Genomic DNA, 14286 nt, shown 5'->3' with positions numbered 1-14286 from the left:
CTTTTCCTTTACCTCCCAGGTTCCTTTCCATTATCCTGGTTCCTGTAGTTCATGTCTGGATACATACTCACTTATCAGAACTTGGCTCTAGGATCCACATATGAGGGAGAATATATGTTAATTTTTTTAAAAGTCTGTGTTACTTCACTTAGTATAACAGTTTCTAGTTCCATCCATTTACCTGCAAATTTCATGATTTCATCTTTCTTTACTGCTGAGTAAAACTCCATCGTATAAATGAACCACATTTTCATTATCCTCTCATCAGTTGAGGGACACTTAGGTTGCTTCCATCTCTTAGCTATTGTGAAAGGAGCAGCAACAAACATAGATGTACAAGTGCCTCTGATATAGGATGAGTTCTTTGGGTATATGCCAAGGAGTTGGTATAACTGGGTCAAATGGTAGGTTCATTTGTAGTTTTTAAGAGTTCTTCACACTGCTTTCCATAGGGGCTGAACCAGTTTGCAGCCCTGAAATCTTAAAGTGGTTTTAATTTGCATTTCCCTAATTATTAGCGACGTTGAACATCTTCTGAGATGTTTCATAGCCATCTTTACTTCTTTTTTTCAGAACTCTCTGTTCAAGTCCTTAGCCCATCTTTTAATTGGGTTACTTCTTGTTTTGATTCTCTGTTTTTTGAGTTCATTATATATTCTGGATATTAAACTTCTGTCGGATGTGTCGCTGGTAAATATTTTCTTCCATCCTGGGGGTTTTCTCTTTACTTTCCTGGTTGCCTCCTTTGATGTACAGAAGCTTTTTAGTTTAATGAGGTCCCATTTGTTGATTCTTGCCCTTGTTTCTTGAGCAATTGATATCTGGTTTAGAAAATCCATTCCTACACCTACATCTTGTAGGTTATTGCCAGTGTTTTCTTCTAACAGTTTCAGAGTGTCAGGCTTTACATTGAGGTCTTTGAGCCATTTGGAATTGACTGTTGTGCAGGGTGAAAGATAGGGGTTTAGTTTCATTCTTCTACAGGTGGAGATCCAGTTTCGCCAGCACCATTTGCTGAACATGCTGTCTTTCCTCCAGTGAATGTTCTTGGTTGCCCATCAAATATCAGGTGGCTGAAATTGCATGTACTCGTATTTGGGTCTTCAGTTTTGTTCCAGTGATCTATGGGTCTATTTATGACTATATTTCTGTAATACAGGTTAAAATCTGGTATAGTAATCCCCCCAGCATTGCTCTTAGTGCTCAGGGTTGCTTTGGATATCTGAGGTCTTTTGTGCTTCTGTATGAATCTTAGGATAGTTTTTTCCAATTCTGTGAAAAATGTCATGGGGATTTTGATTGGCATTGCATTGAATCTATATATGACTCTTGGTAGGATGGTCATTTTCACAATATTAATTCTTCCAATCCATGAGCATGGGAGGTCCTTCCATCTTCTGATGTCTTCCTCAATCTCTTTCTTTAAAGATTTAAAATTTTCACTGTAGAGCTCTTTAATGTCCTTGCTCAGATTTATTCCGAGATTTTTTTTTTCCAGCTGTTGTGAAGGGAAGCGTTTCCATGTGGTCTTTCTCTGATTGCTTGTTATTGGTATATAGAAAGGCTACAGACTTTTGTGGGTTAATTTTGTAACCTGCCACTTTACTGAATGTGTTAATAATTTCTAGAAGTTTTCTGGTGGAATTTTTGGCATCTTTAGATACAATATCAAATCATCTGCAAAGGGATAATTTGATCTCTTCCAATTATAACTCCTTTAGTTTCCTGCTCTTGTCTTATTGCTCTTGCAAGAGTTTCAAGCACGATGTTAAAGAGAAGTAGAGATAGTGGGCAGCCTTGTCTGGTTCCTGATTTCAATGGGAATGCTTCCAGTTTTCTCCATTTAGAATGATGTTGGCTGTGGGTTTGTTATATATGGCTTTAATTATGTTGAGGTATGTTCCCTCCAGTCCAATTCCCTCTAGGACTTTGAACATAAATGCATGTTGAATTTTGTCAAAGGCCTTTTCTGCATCTATTGAGATGACCATGAAGTTCTTGTCTTTGAGCCCATTTATATGATTTATGACATTTTTTGACTTACACATATTGAACCATTCCTGCATCTCTGGGATAAAGCCAACTTGATCGTGCTGGATGGTCTTTTTGATGTGTGTCTGTATGCGTTTTGCAAGTATCTTGTTGAGAATTTTTGCATCTATGCTCACTAAGGATATGGGTCTATAGTTTTCTTTTTTGGTTGTGTCTTTACCTGGCTTTGGTACTAGAGTGATGCTGGCTTCATAGAAGGAATTTGTAATTTCTCCCTGCATTTCTATCTTTTCAAATAAATTAAGTAGTATTGGATGTAGATCTTCTTTAAATGTCTGATAGAATTCTGCTGTAAATCCATCTAGTCCTGGGCTTTTTTTTAGTTGGGAGGTTTTGTATTACTGTTTCAATTTCTTTTCGTGTTATGGGTCGGTTTAAGCTGTTAATCTCATCTTGGTTTAGTTTTGGTAATTCCCATGCCTTTAGATATCTGTCCATTTCTTTTAGGTTTTCAAATTTAGTAGCATATAGGTTTTTAAAGTATTCCCTTATAATGATCTGTATCTTTCTGGTGTCTGTTGTGATGTTTCCCCTTTCATCTCTGATTTTGTTGATTTGGAGGTGCTCTTTCTTTCTTTTGGTTAACTGGTCTAGCGGTCTGTCAATCTTGTTTATCTTTTCAAAGAACCAGCTCTTGGAGCTGTTGATTCTTTGTATTGTTTTCTTTGTTTTGATTTCATTAATTTCTGCCCTGATTTTTGTTATTTCTTCTTGTCTGCTGGGTTTGGGTTTCACTTGTTGTTGCTTTTCAAGTGTCTTGAGTTGCAATGGTAAGTCATTTATTTGTGTTCTTTCTGATTTTTTGATGTAGGCACTTAGAGCTATAAACTTCCCTCTAAGGACAGTTTTCAGTGTGTCCCAGAGGTTTTGTCATGTTGTACTGTCCTTTTCATTTAGTTCCAGGAATACTTCTATTTCTTTCCTAATTTCTCTTTTGACCCGTTCATCATTCAGGAGCATGTTGTTTAGTCTCCTTGTGTTCATGTGGTGATTAGGGCTTCTTCAGGTGTTGATTGTAAGCTTTATTGCATTGTGGTCTGATAGAAGGCATGGAATTATTTCAATCTTTTTGTATTTGTTGAGCTTTGTTTTGTGCCCCAGTATATGGTCGATTTTGGAGAAGGTTCCATGGGGTGCTCACTAGAAAGTATGTCCTTTGGTGCTTGGGTGGAATACTCGATAGATGTCTGTTAGGTCTATTTGATATATGGTATTGTTTAATTCAGATGTCTCTCTGTTAACTCTTTGCCCTATTGACCTATCTAATAGAGACAGTGGGGTATTGAAGTCCCCTAGAATTAATGAGTTGGCATTAATCTGGGTCTTAGAGTCCTGTAGTATTGTTTTTATGAAGTTGGGTGCACCAAAGTTTGGTGAATATATGTTCATGACTGTAATATCTTCCTGATTCATTGTTCCTTTGGTCAGAATGAAGTGGCCTTCTTTATCTCTTCTGATTAGTTTTAGTTTCAAGTCTATTTTTTTCAGATATTAGAATTGTAACACCTGCTTTTTTCTTAATACCATTTGCTTGGTATATTTTTTTCCATCCTTTCACCTTAAGATAGTGCCTGTCTTTGAAAGTGAGATGAGTTTCTTGCAGACAACAAAAATGAGTTTTGTTTCTTAATCCATTCACCTAGTCTGTGTCTTTTGAGTGGGGAGTTCAGTCCATTAATATTTAAAGTTATTAATGAAAGATTTGTATTGAATCCTGTCATTTTTATTTCTGTTTACATTCTTGATATAGCTGTACTTTTCCACAGTTATACCTTCATTGAATTTCTTTCCACAACCCCTTGCGTATAGTCAGTCCCTTCTTCAACTCTTTGTATTGCTTCCAGAACTCTCTGAAGGGCTGTTTTTGTGGACATAAATTCCTTCAGCCTATTTATGTAATGGAAGATTTTCTTTCCCCTTTGACTACAATAGACATTTTGGCTGGGTATAGTAATCTGTGTTGGCATCTGTGGTCATTTAAAACTGGGAATACTTTGATCCAGGTTCTTTTGGCCTCCATAGTTTTCACTGAAAAGTCAGCTATAATCCTAATGGGCTTTCCTTTATATGTGACGTGTTGTTGTTTTTCTTTTGCAGCTTTCAGTATTGTCTCTTTGTTCTGTACGTTTAGTGTTTTTACTATGATGTGCTGTGGAGTTTCTTTACTGGTCCTGTCTGTTTGGTGTTCTATATGTTTCTTGTGTTTATATGGGCATGTCTTTCTTTATTTTGGGAAAATTTCTTCTACAATTCTGTTGAAGATCTGGTCCATGCCATTATCTTGGGATTGATTCTTCTCCTTCCTGTATGCCTATGATTCCTGCATGTATGTAAGTGCACCCATATCATGTAATGCTCATAGAGTCAGAAGAGGTCACAAATGCCCTGGAACTTGAGTTAAGGATGGCTGTGAGCCACCATATGGATGCTCTTAACGGCTCAGTTGTCTCTCTAGCTCTAGATTTTTTTATCAAGAAAGAAATTATTCTCTGTTACTTTTGGAACAGTTTGGAAGGTGTGGAGCTTTGTATATGACATGTGATTGGTAATAGAAATGCTGGGGATTTTATAAGAGAAGTTAGGAGAACTGAAATCTGTGTACATTGTTCTTTTGAGTTCCATGTCCTGCATTATCTCTAGGGGGCTCTCACTGTACTCTTCTAGAGGACTCTTGGTATTTGGTGGGGATATGTTATTTTGGTGTTTCATGTTATTCTTTTTTCTCTGTGATTTTGACACTTGAATTTTTTTTGTAGTTTCTGATTCTTGTGTGAGACTCAAGTCTTTAAGTTTAGGTCTGCTTCTTTTTGTAATCTTTATGTGCATTTCTGGTTTACTTTTTGGGCATGAAAAGCTGGTTGGTCTAAGCTTCCAGTTCTCTCTTTTGATTTTATATTGGAGTGGCCAGGTTGCTTTTGTGTTCAGAAGTTCCCACAAAGGCCCAAGTCAGATGAGGATCAGATGCTCTCAGGCTTTCTCCTAAGTTCTGGATACCTCCAGGAAAGATTTGGCCTCAGGAATTTGGGTGTTGGACTCCCCTTGGAGCAGGGCCCAGGAAAGATGCTGGTCTCAGGCAGCTGGTGGCCCTGACACTCAGTGATGCAAAGGGAGATGGGGGTGGGAAGAGGCCCCAAGGGCTCCTGAGGGGCTGCCCTGAGGAACTGGGTTGGTCTGGATGCAAAGGATCAGGAAGCCAAAAGGTCAGCCCCTGCATCCAGGAAAGAGGCTGGCCAGGGAAGCAGAGGGAGGTGAGGGCGGGACCAGGCCCAGAGTGCTCCTGGGGAGGAACTGGGTTGGTCTGGATGCAAAGGGACCAGGCCCAGAGTGCTCCTGGGGAGGAACTGGGTTGGTCTGGATGCAAAGGAACAGGAATAGAAAGCAGTGGTGGTTTCCCCAGTGTCTGGGGCCCGAAGACAAGGAATGGGACAGGACCCAGGCTAGGAGGAGGGACTGGGCAGGGGAGATGGGAGGGTGAATGAGACTGGGGGAGTTAAGGCTCGGAGGGTGCAATTGACTTACCCAGGAGAGAGGACAGCGGGTTGTGCAGGCCCAGGGAAGCAGAGGGAGGTAAGGGCGGACCAGGCCCAGAGGGCTATGGGGACCTCGAGAACGAACTGTATCCATCTGGGGGTAAGGGATCAGGAAGCAGTGGTGGCCCCAGGCTGAAAGCTCAGCCCAGGGTCCAGGAAACCGGCTGGCAGGCCATGCAGCCCAGGGAAGCAGAGGGAAGTGAGAGCGGGACCAGGCCCAGAGGGCTCTTCTTTGTTTTTTAATACCTCTTTGAGTCCAGTTAATACTGCCTGTATGCCCACGGTGTGTGGCCATCCACTGGAGCATGGGCAGCATACTAGTGGCCACTTCCTCGAAGAAAAGACTCTCTCTCCCCTAACTGCCATGAACTGCCAATATCTCCTTAGCTAGGTTTGGGGCCGCAGGAGCCCCTCTCCACCCATCCTTCCTTTTCTTGGCTGTGGACGCATCCCTTCAATATCTACCTCTATTGTCAGATGGCATTCTCTTCCAAGTGTCTCCCCTGTCTCTCTATATCTCTGTGTGTCTCTTCATACAAGGACAATGATCCATTGGACTTGGGGCCCACCATTATCCAGGATGATCTCCTTTATACTTAACTAATTCTGTCTGCAAAGACCCTACATCAAATAAGAACCTGTTCTGAGCTTCTGGCTGGGCATGAACTTTGGGGGGACATTATTCAACCTAGCATAGAACAGGTGTCCCAGTGGTGTCTAGATCCTAAATTCCAGTGTGTTCTCAAACACAACCCCACCCCAAGCTTGAGTATTGTAAAGCAGGCTGTATATCTAAAATAATTTCTCATTTGTGGTAAGTCTGGTTCAACTATCAGTACTACTGCATGCAACCAAAAGGAAATTTAAAACACATAAAATGATATGACTTCATTATGACAATTCTATTGGCTGTCACTTGGTGCCCTACTTGTCAACCTATGAAACTGACCCTCCTAGGCAGCTTGAGGAAAGCAAACCATTTTTACATATTGTAGAAAATGAGACCCAGAAAGGCTCAACTGAACACACATAGTATATCACCACAATGCCCATGTGGCACTGTCTACTAGTTTATCCAGAAGGCCAAAAGTGGGTCAAGCTGATGGTGGCTCCAGGCTTCCAATTCTCTTTATTGTATTATTTTAAAGAATATTTTATTTATTATTTTTATTTTATGTGTACAAGTGTATTGCCTGCATGTGAGTGCACCCACGTCGTGTAATGCTGCGGAGGTCAGAAGAGGGCATTGGATTCCCCTGGAACGGGAGTTAAGGATGGTTTGTAGCCACCATGTGGGTGCTGGGAATTGAACCCAGGTCCTCTGCAGGAGCAGTCAGTGCTCTTAACTGCTGAGCCATCTCTCGAGCTCCCTTTTTATTTTTTTAACATGTGCATGTGTGTGTGCATGTTCATGTGTGTGAACATGCATATGTGCGGAGGCCAGAGAACAACCTTGGGCACCATACTCAGCAATGCCATCCACCTCTTTTGAGACAGGGTTTATCATTGATCCGGGTATCACTAGGTAGGCTACAGTTAGCCCAGGTATCCTCCAGCCTTCACCTCCCAAGCACTGGGACCACAGTGCACATTACCATGCCTCGCATTTTCCCATGGGTTCTGGAGCTCCAGTTCAGGTCCTCATGCCTAAGAGACAAGCACTGCACAGACCGAGCTTCCTCCCCAACCCTCAGCTCTGCTTCTCTGCAGTCTCTGCCTCTTCACACCTCTGTGTCCTGGTAAGCAGAGTCTTTTGAATGATCACAAGGTAGCCAGAGCCGGTTCAGGCATCATATTCTGAAACAAGGTCTTCAGGTAGCAAAGACCTTTTAAGGAACATGGAAATCCTTACCAGATCCCTCAGTAGACTTCCCTAATGTCTTATTGGCCAGAAATATATCACATGCCCATATTTAAGCCCACCACCAAGAAAGAACTATAAAACCACAATAGAGTGGGTTGAACCTACAAGGATCCACCAGTAATCTGGGGGATAAGATGAATTCATCTAGAAACACAAGGCACAGTGAGGCAGGATGGCAGATGCCTGCTCTGAATAAAAAAAAAAAAACAGGTGGGTGAGAAATGCCTGTGAGTGGGAAGTCAGCAGCATCTACCACACATAGTGTATTAGTTACTTTTCTATTGTGATAAAACACTATGACCAACACCACTTATAGAAGGAAGAGTTTATTTGACTTATGGTTCCAGAGGGGTAAGAGTCCATCATGGCGAGGTGGCATCGTGACAGAGGTGGCTAGAGCAAAAAGCTGAGCGCTCACATCTTCAAGCAGGCACAGGAAGCAGAGAAAAACAAACTGGAAGTGGGCAAGGCTATATATACTCTCAAAGCTTGTCCCCATTGATGTGCTTCCTCTAGCAAGGCTGTACCTCCTAAGCCTTCACACACAGTGCCACCAGTCGGGGCCAAGTATTTAAATACCTAAACTGTATGGGGGGCATTCTCATTCAACCACCACACATGGCAAGCAGTTTTCAAGGTCCCAAATGGCTCCAGACACTTTTTCAACATATTTTTTAGCTTCCCATGGATCCACTTTCCATGTGCTGAAGGCAGTTTGGCAGGAAGTTCTAGGCTGTAGCATCTTGCTAGTGCTCAGCTTTGCCCACTGCACCTCTGAAGTCAGAAGCACAGAGCATGGAAATCAGCATAGGCAGATGTCCTGGAGGCTGTAGGTCCTGGGACCTGGCTGTTATGGTAATAAGAGACATGAAGAATAGATATGCCTCACTGTCATGACACCACAGACTAGGCTCCAGGATGCCACTACAGCAACTGGTTGTCTTGGTTAGGGCCTTTCAGGTCCCTCCATGGAGGGCCAAGGCAATGAATCCCATTCACTACCTTTCCAACTGGGAAAAATGAGAAGAAGGAGGCTGTAATGGGGCAGTTGGTTTAATCCTGTAAAATGATCTCTTAAGCGATGCTATGTGCAAAGACCCACCAAATCAGTCTGGCATTTTCATAGTCCATCTAAGGTCTATTTTGTTTTGAGTCAGGTTCTCATTATGTAGCTTTGGCTGGCCTAGAACTCACAGAGATCCTCTACCTCCGCCCCCGCCCCCACCCCCAGCACTGCAATTAAAAGCAAATGTCACCACACAGATTGAGACACCGAAATGGTACCATGGGGCTTACAGTTCAACTTCGGAAGGACAGTAGGTCCTGGCAACAGGAAGTGCTTCCGTTGCACCAGCTCTTAATGCCTGAGCTCTGTTTTTCTATACAACTGGTGCTGGGACAGGGGCATGTGGACTATGGAAAGGGTAATTACCTGGTGGGGGTGCGACTTGTTCCAGACCTCTCATCCCATCCTGAAATTTACTACCTTTATTGTGGGAAGGAGAAAGGCGTCTGTTTCCATCATTCTATTTCCATCATGGATAAGCATACCAGCCAGTGATGTGGGCACTACTGTCCCAATTTACATGCAAGGAACCTTGGGTTCAAGAGAATGAGTTGGCTCTTACGTATCCTTCAAAGGCCCATTGAAGACCTGGTCTTCAGCTTGGTACCACTGGAATATGGTGGGACTTTTAAGAAGTAGGGCTTAGTGAGAAGGACGTTAGGTCCTAGGGGAGTGTGCCCTTGAAGGGGCTATTGGACCCTGCCCTTCTGTATTTCTATTCATTTCTGGGCTGCCAGGAGCTGAACATCTCCCCCTACCTCATGCTCCTGCCCCAATGTATCGTCTTTCCAAAGCAGCAGGCTTACCAGTCATGAACTGAAACTCTTGAAATAATAAGCCAAAGTAAGCTTTCCTTCTTAAAATTTGATTTTATCAGGTATTTTGTTATCCTGATGGAAAGCTGACTGAAGTACCAGGTTAGGCAGCCACTGAATAGTTTCAGAGCCCAGGCCAGATTGTAAAGAAATTGGACATGGAAATAATCATGTGATGGGAAGATGGAAGATCGGAGGATGCCTGGGATACTGTTTGAGAGGTTGAGCCCTTGGGGCAGCAGGAAGTGGTCTGAGGGCGTTAGAGATAAAGGAAGGCATTGCCTAGTCAGGAAGAGGTGAGAGGGTGCCCTCTTATGGCTACTTTTGGAAAACCATCTGTGGGATGCCCAAGCTTCAGTTCTCATCAGGGAAGCATATTTGGTTTCCATAGCAGTCTAGATGGCAGAGAAGTCCCAGAGGCTGCTGGGAACTGGGCCAAAGGTTGTTTGTGGTCATCTATGGATGTGTTACTGGGAGCAGGAGGGGAAGTCCTGGCTCCGAGGAAGTCAGACGTGACCAGACGTGACCAGGGAGATGAGGACATGCATCTGATTCTAGAAGTGACACAGTGACTGCGGAATAGGAACTACAAGCTGAGGGCCTTAGAGGGGCAAGCGCTGTGCTGGTGGAGTGAGAGGCTGGTGCCAGATACAGGCTCACTGGGCTTCCTCTCCACACACAGCTGCCAGGGCCTGAGCATGCTGGAGCAGGTGAGGAGGGGATGTTATTTGCCATCTCATCAGAGGGAGAGAAACATAAGGATGTAAGATACTGAGACAGTCTCCTGACATTAATTCTCACAGCCCTAGAACCTGTTCTCTGTTCCCCTGTCCCTCCCCATCTTTTCCTTTGCAGCCTTTTCTGAGACATTAGGGTGATCCTGCGGGTTATACCTAAAGAGAAGTCCTCAACCTGTGCTCCACGTGGGGACTCAGGTAACGCTGATGGGGCTTTTGTGTAGAGACGGTGGCTATCAGAATAAATTCAAGAAGTTCTCATGTTCTGTTCCTTCACCCCAGAACACCTCTTTTCTCCTCATCCTCAGGGAAGCCGTACCACTGGAGAAATGACACTTGGTCGACTTCCACACAGATCCTAGGTGTCTTTGAGACAGTTTTTTTGCTTTATTTTTGTTTGTTTTGAGACCATAGCCCAAGTTGGCCTCATAGGGATGCTGGCCTTGAATTCCTAATCCTTCTGCCTCTACTTCCTAAGTGCTGGACTCATGCTTATTTTAGGATTTTTTTTTTTTTTTGGTTTTCAGTGTTGGGGCAGAACCCAGGAGCCTCATGCACGCTAGAGAAAAGCTCCACCACTGGGCTACACCCCCACCCCACTAGTGTCCATCTTCCACACACAGTCCCACTGAAGTAGTTACTTTTCTGTTGCTGTGATAAAACACCATGAACAGGGCAACTTATAGAATGAAGCATTTATTTGGCCTATGATTCCAGAGGGATCAGAATCTTATCAGGGTGGGGAAGCATGACAGCAGAGGTGGCCTGAGCAGAAAGCCAAGCAATCACAACTTCAGGCAGGCACAGGAGGGAGAGAGTGACTGGAAATCCAACAAGGCTTAAGAGCTCTCAAAGCCCTTCCTCCAGCATGGCCACACCTCCTAAAGCCTCCCCAAAGGCACCACCAACTGGGGACAAAATGTCCAAATACTTGGAGCCTGTGGGGGCCATTTTCACTCAAGCCACCACACCCACCACACTTCATTGCTACCTCAGGCACACTGTGTTTTTCCCTTTGTCTTACAGTGGGATTGGGAAACACTGGGGAGTTTTAGTGACTCACTGGGGACACACAGCAAGTGACTCTGACAGTAATGGTGACTTCTCTCTTAGTGTGCTGAGGCTGTCATATCAAAGCACTCACTTCCAACAATTCTGGAGGGGTCGAAGGCTAAGGTGGGGGCAGGGCTGACTTTTTCTGAGGTCTGTCCCCTTGACTTGCAGCTGGCTGTCATGAGAGGTCCTCACGTAGACTTGTCCCTTCCGTCTTTTCCTTTTCTTATAGGAACACTAGCCTTATCGAGTTAGGGTCCAACTGGGACATTGTACCCATCCAGTCACCCTGTCCCTCCTTCCTTCCATTCTCCTTAGCTCCTGGAAACTATTATTCTACTCTGAACTTCTGTGAGACCAACTGTGCCTGATTTATTTCAGTTAATATGATGGTATCTAGGTCTAACGTTTCAAATGGCAGCGTTTCACTGTGTATGTGTATCATGTTTTTTTTTTTCTACTTTTGTCATCTGTTGATGAAGATTTGGATTGATTCCATATCACTATTTAAGGTTCTTCAAAAAATTAAACATAGAACTACTGTATGATCCCGCAATCCCACTAACGGTCATCACCCAAAGGAAAGGAAACCAACAAGTCGAAAAGGCTACTTCTTTGCAGTACACTGTTTCCCAGAATTGCAAAGGATAGGGAATTTTGGATTATGAAAGGTTTAGGGGAGAATGCCTTTGCTGTGTCTGTTGTTGGGAAGAACATGTAAAGTTCTACACTGTCAGAGTTTTCCAATGCCCCTGCCTAATGGTATATTAGGCTGATTTTGAATTATGACTCCTGTCTAGACCATCTGCTAAGAAGTGATGAGGTAATGCTGAACTGGGAGGAAGCAGAGATGGAGTGCATAGGGCCTCAGAAGACAGATGCTCAGAGGGACTCCTTTCTGCTTCTAAGAAGCAGCGAGGGCGGGTGGGAGAGAGAGCCATACTGTGTTGGAGGCGACATGGGGGAGTGTAATGTTAGGATCAGGCTCTGAAAAGATGAAATCACAGAAACAATTGCTTAAGTTGAGTTATTTAGGCATGTGTTTGTATCACTGCTAAGCTCCTTCTGTCGTCTTTAGTTTTGTGAGTGAATAGTTTTACAAAGAGATGGAATGAAATTTCAGTGCAAGGAATACTTTTTGCTAAGGGAGCAAACAATCTCTGGGTCTTACACCAGACTCAAGAGCTCTTGGCTTTCAGGAAGTATTCAAAATCGTTAGAAAGAAGCTTGTGGGGCTGGAGAGGCGGCTCAGCGGTTAAGAGCACTGGCTGCTCTTGCCAAGGACCTGGGTTCTGTTCCCAGCACCCACATGGCAGCTAACAACCATCTGTAACTCCAGTTCCAGCAGATCCGAAGCCTTCTTCTGACCTCTGCAGGCACTGCATGACATGGGTGCATTTACATACATGCAGGCAATACACTTACAAAATAAAAATAATAAATAAATAAAAAAGACTATTGGACTGATTGTTTTCTTAAAAAAAAAAAAAAAGAAAGAAAGAAGCTTGTAAAGTCATCTAATAGGCAGCATGTATTGAATGCCTTAGAGATGTGTTCTTCCACTTGAGTCTTTGTTTCATTTCTGGGAATTTATCCTAAGGAACCAATCAGTTCATGTTCAAAGATATACCTAGTAAAGTTTCTGAATTGTTTATACTAATAAATAACTAGAAGCAATGATTAGTTTGAAAATAGTTTACTATACAAAGCATAGGGTTGATAATTATATGCATAATAAATGTTTATGACCAAGGAGAGAAATCTGCTTGTGTAGTGTATCATTTGAGAGCTAGTCATTGTGAAAAGCACAACCAATTGGCTAGCTGATTCCTTCTATGGGACTCAGACTTTTTATGGTGTTTGGACCATATTAAAATCAACTGAGAGAATTGATAGCAATGCAGGCAATTCTTCTGTTTCAAGGAAGTTCATTTGATTCTCTCCTTCCAATGCCAGAAGCACTTTTCTGTCCATTCACAAATCTAGTCATCTCCCTCCTGCCGCTGTGTGTGTGTGTGTGTGTGTGTGTGTGTGTGTGTATCTATGCCTGTGTCTGTGGTGTGCTACAGGAGACAGAACCCAGGGCCTCTTAAATGCTAGGCAAGCATTCTACTACTGAACTACACCCCTGGCACATTTCAGTGTTCTTGATCTATAAACGTCTGTGTCATTTGGACTTCTCCTTTGTACTAGTTGTGACCTCTTAATGGTTCTCTCATCAATAATGAGTCAAATAAAAACTTAGACATATATTCACTTTACATCACTAGGATAGTTATGGGTTTACTTTTTCTTGAAAATTATCCTTTAAGTATCTGAAGGTACTTGAGATTACTACTGAATGATAAAAATAGTGTGGTTACCACTAGTTAAAAAAATTGGTCCTGGGTCTGGGGGTACACACCTGTAATCCCAGCAGTCATGAATTTGGACATCGAGACTTCCTCCCAAAAGAAAATCAACCCCAACCCCACAAAACCAAACAAGACAAAATCAAACAAAACCCACCAAACAACAACAACATTAAAAACCAAACCCTATAAAATCCCAAACCCTCCAAAGCATACATACAAATACATCCATAGAAATAAAAAATTTCAGTAGTATGCATACACTGAAATGTCCTGTGTCTGTCTCAGGATGGAGATAATTCTTGGACAAATTTATCGTCTTGATGCTTATCATATTTCTTAGATCTAACATGAATTACTGATGAATTAAAATATTTAAAACAACCAAAGAAACACAAATCAAAATCTGGGACATATCAACCTTTCTAACCAAATTCCCAGGGGAGGATTCAGATCTCCCCTCATTCCAATCTGGCAGATTTAGTCAGGAAATGACTCTGCACATAATCCTGCCTTCAAGGAGGGTAGGATAAGGCAGTCAAGCATCTGAGCTCTGGGGAGCAGGTGGCACTAGGGCTCCACTGGTCTGTTGGGTGGAGAGATGGCCCATTGATTCAATAGGACTTTTTGTAAGAGTGGATTTGAATGATTATAACTTAAAAACCGAGCAACTTATTATTTAGATCTGAATCAAGTGGCTGGGGACCCCGAGGGACAGTCTCATTAGTTACTTGATTAGTGAGATGGGGCGGGGAGGGGGATGGCTTGAGTTGAGCAAGGGTTCAAGGTTAGTAGTTTCTCTAGCCCCACTTGAAGAA

The sequence above is a fragment of the Nannospalax galili genome, unplaced genomic scaffold (assembly GCF_000622305.1).
Source record: "Nannospalax galili isolate Female #2095 unplaced genomic scaffold, S.galili_v1.0 scaffold63, whole genome shotgun sequence".
NCBI lineage: Eukaryota > Metazoa > Chordata > Mammalia > Rodentia > Spalacidae > Nannospalax > Nannospalax galili.
This window is presented reverse-complemented; position numbering follows the sequence as displayed.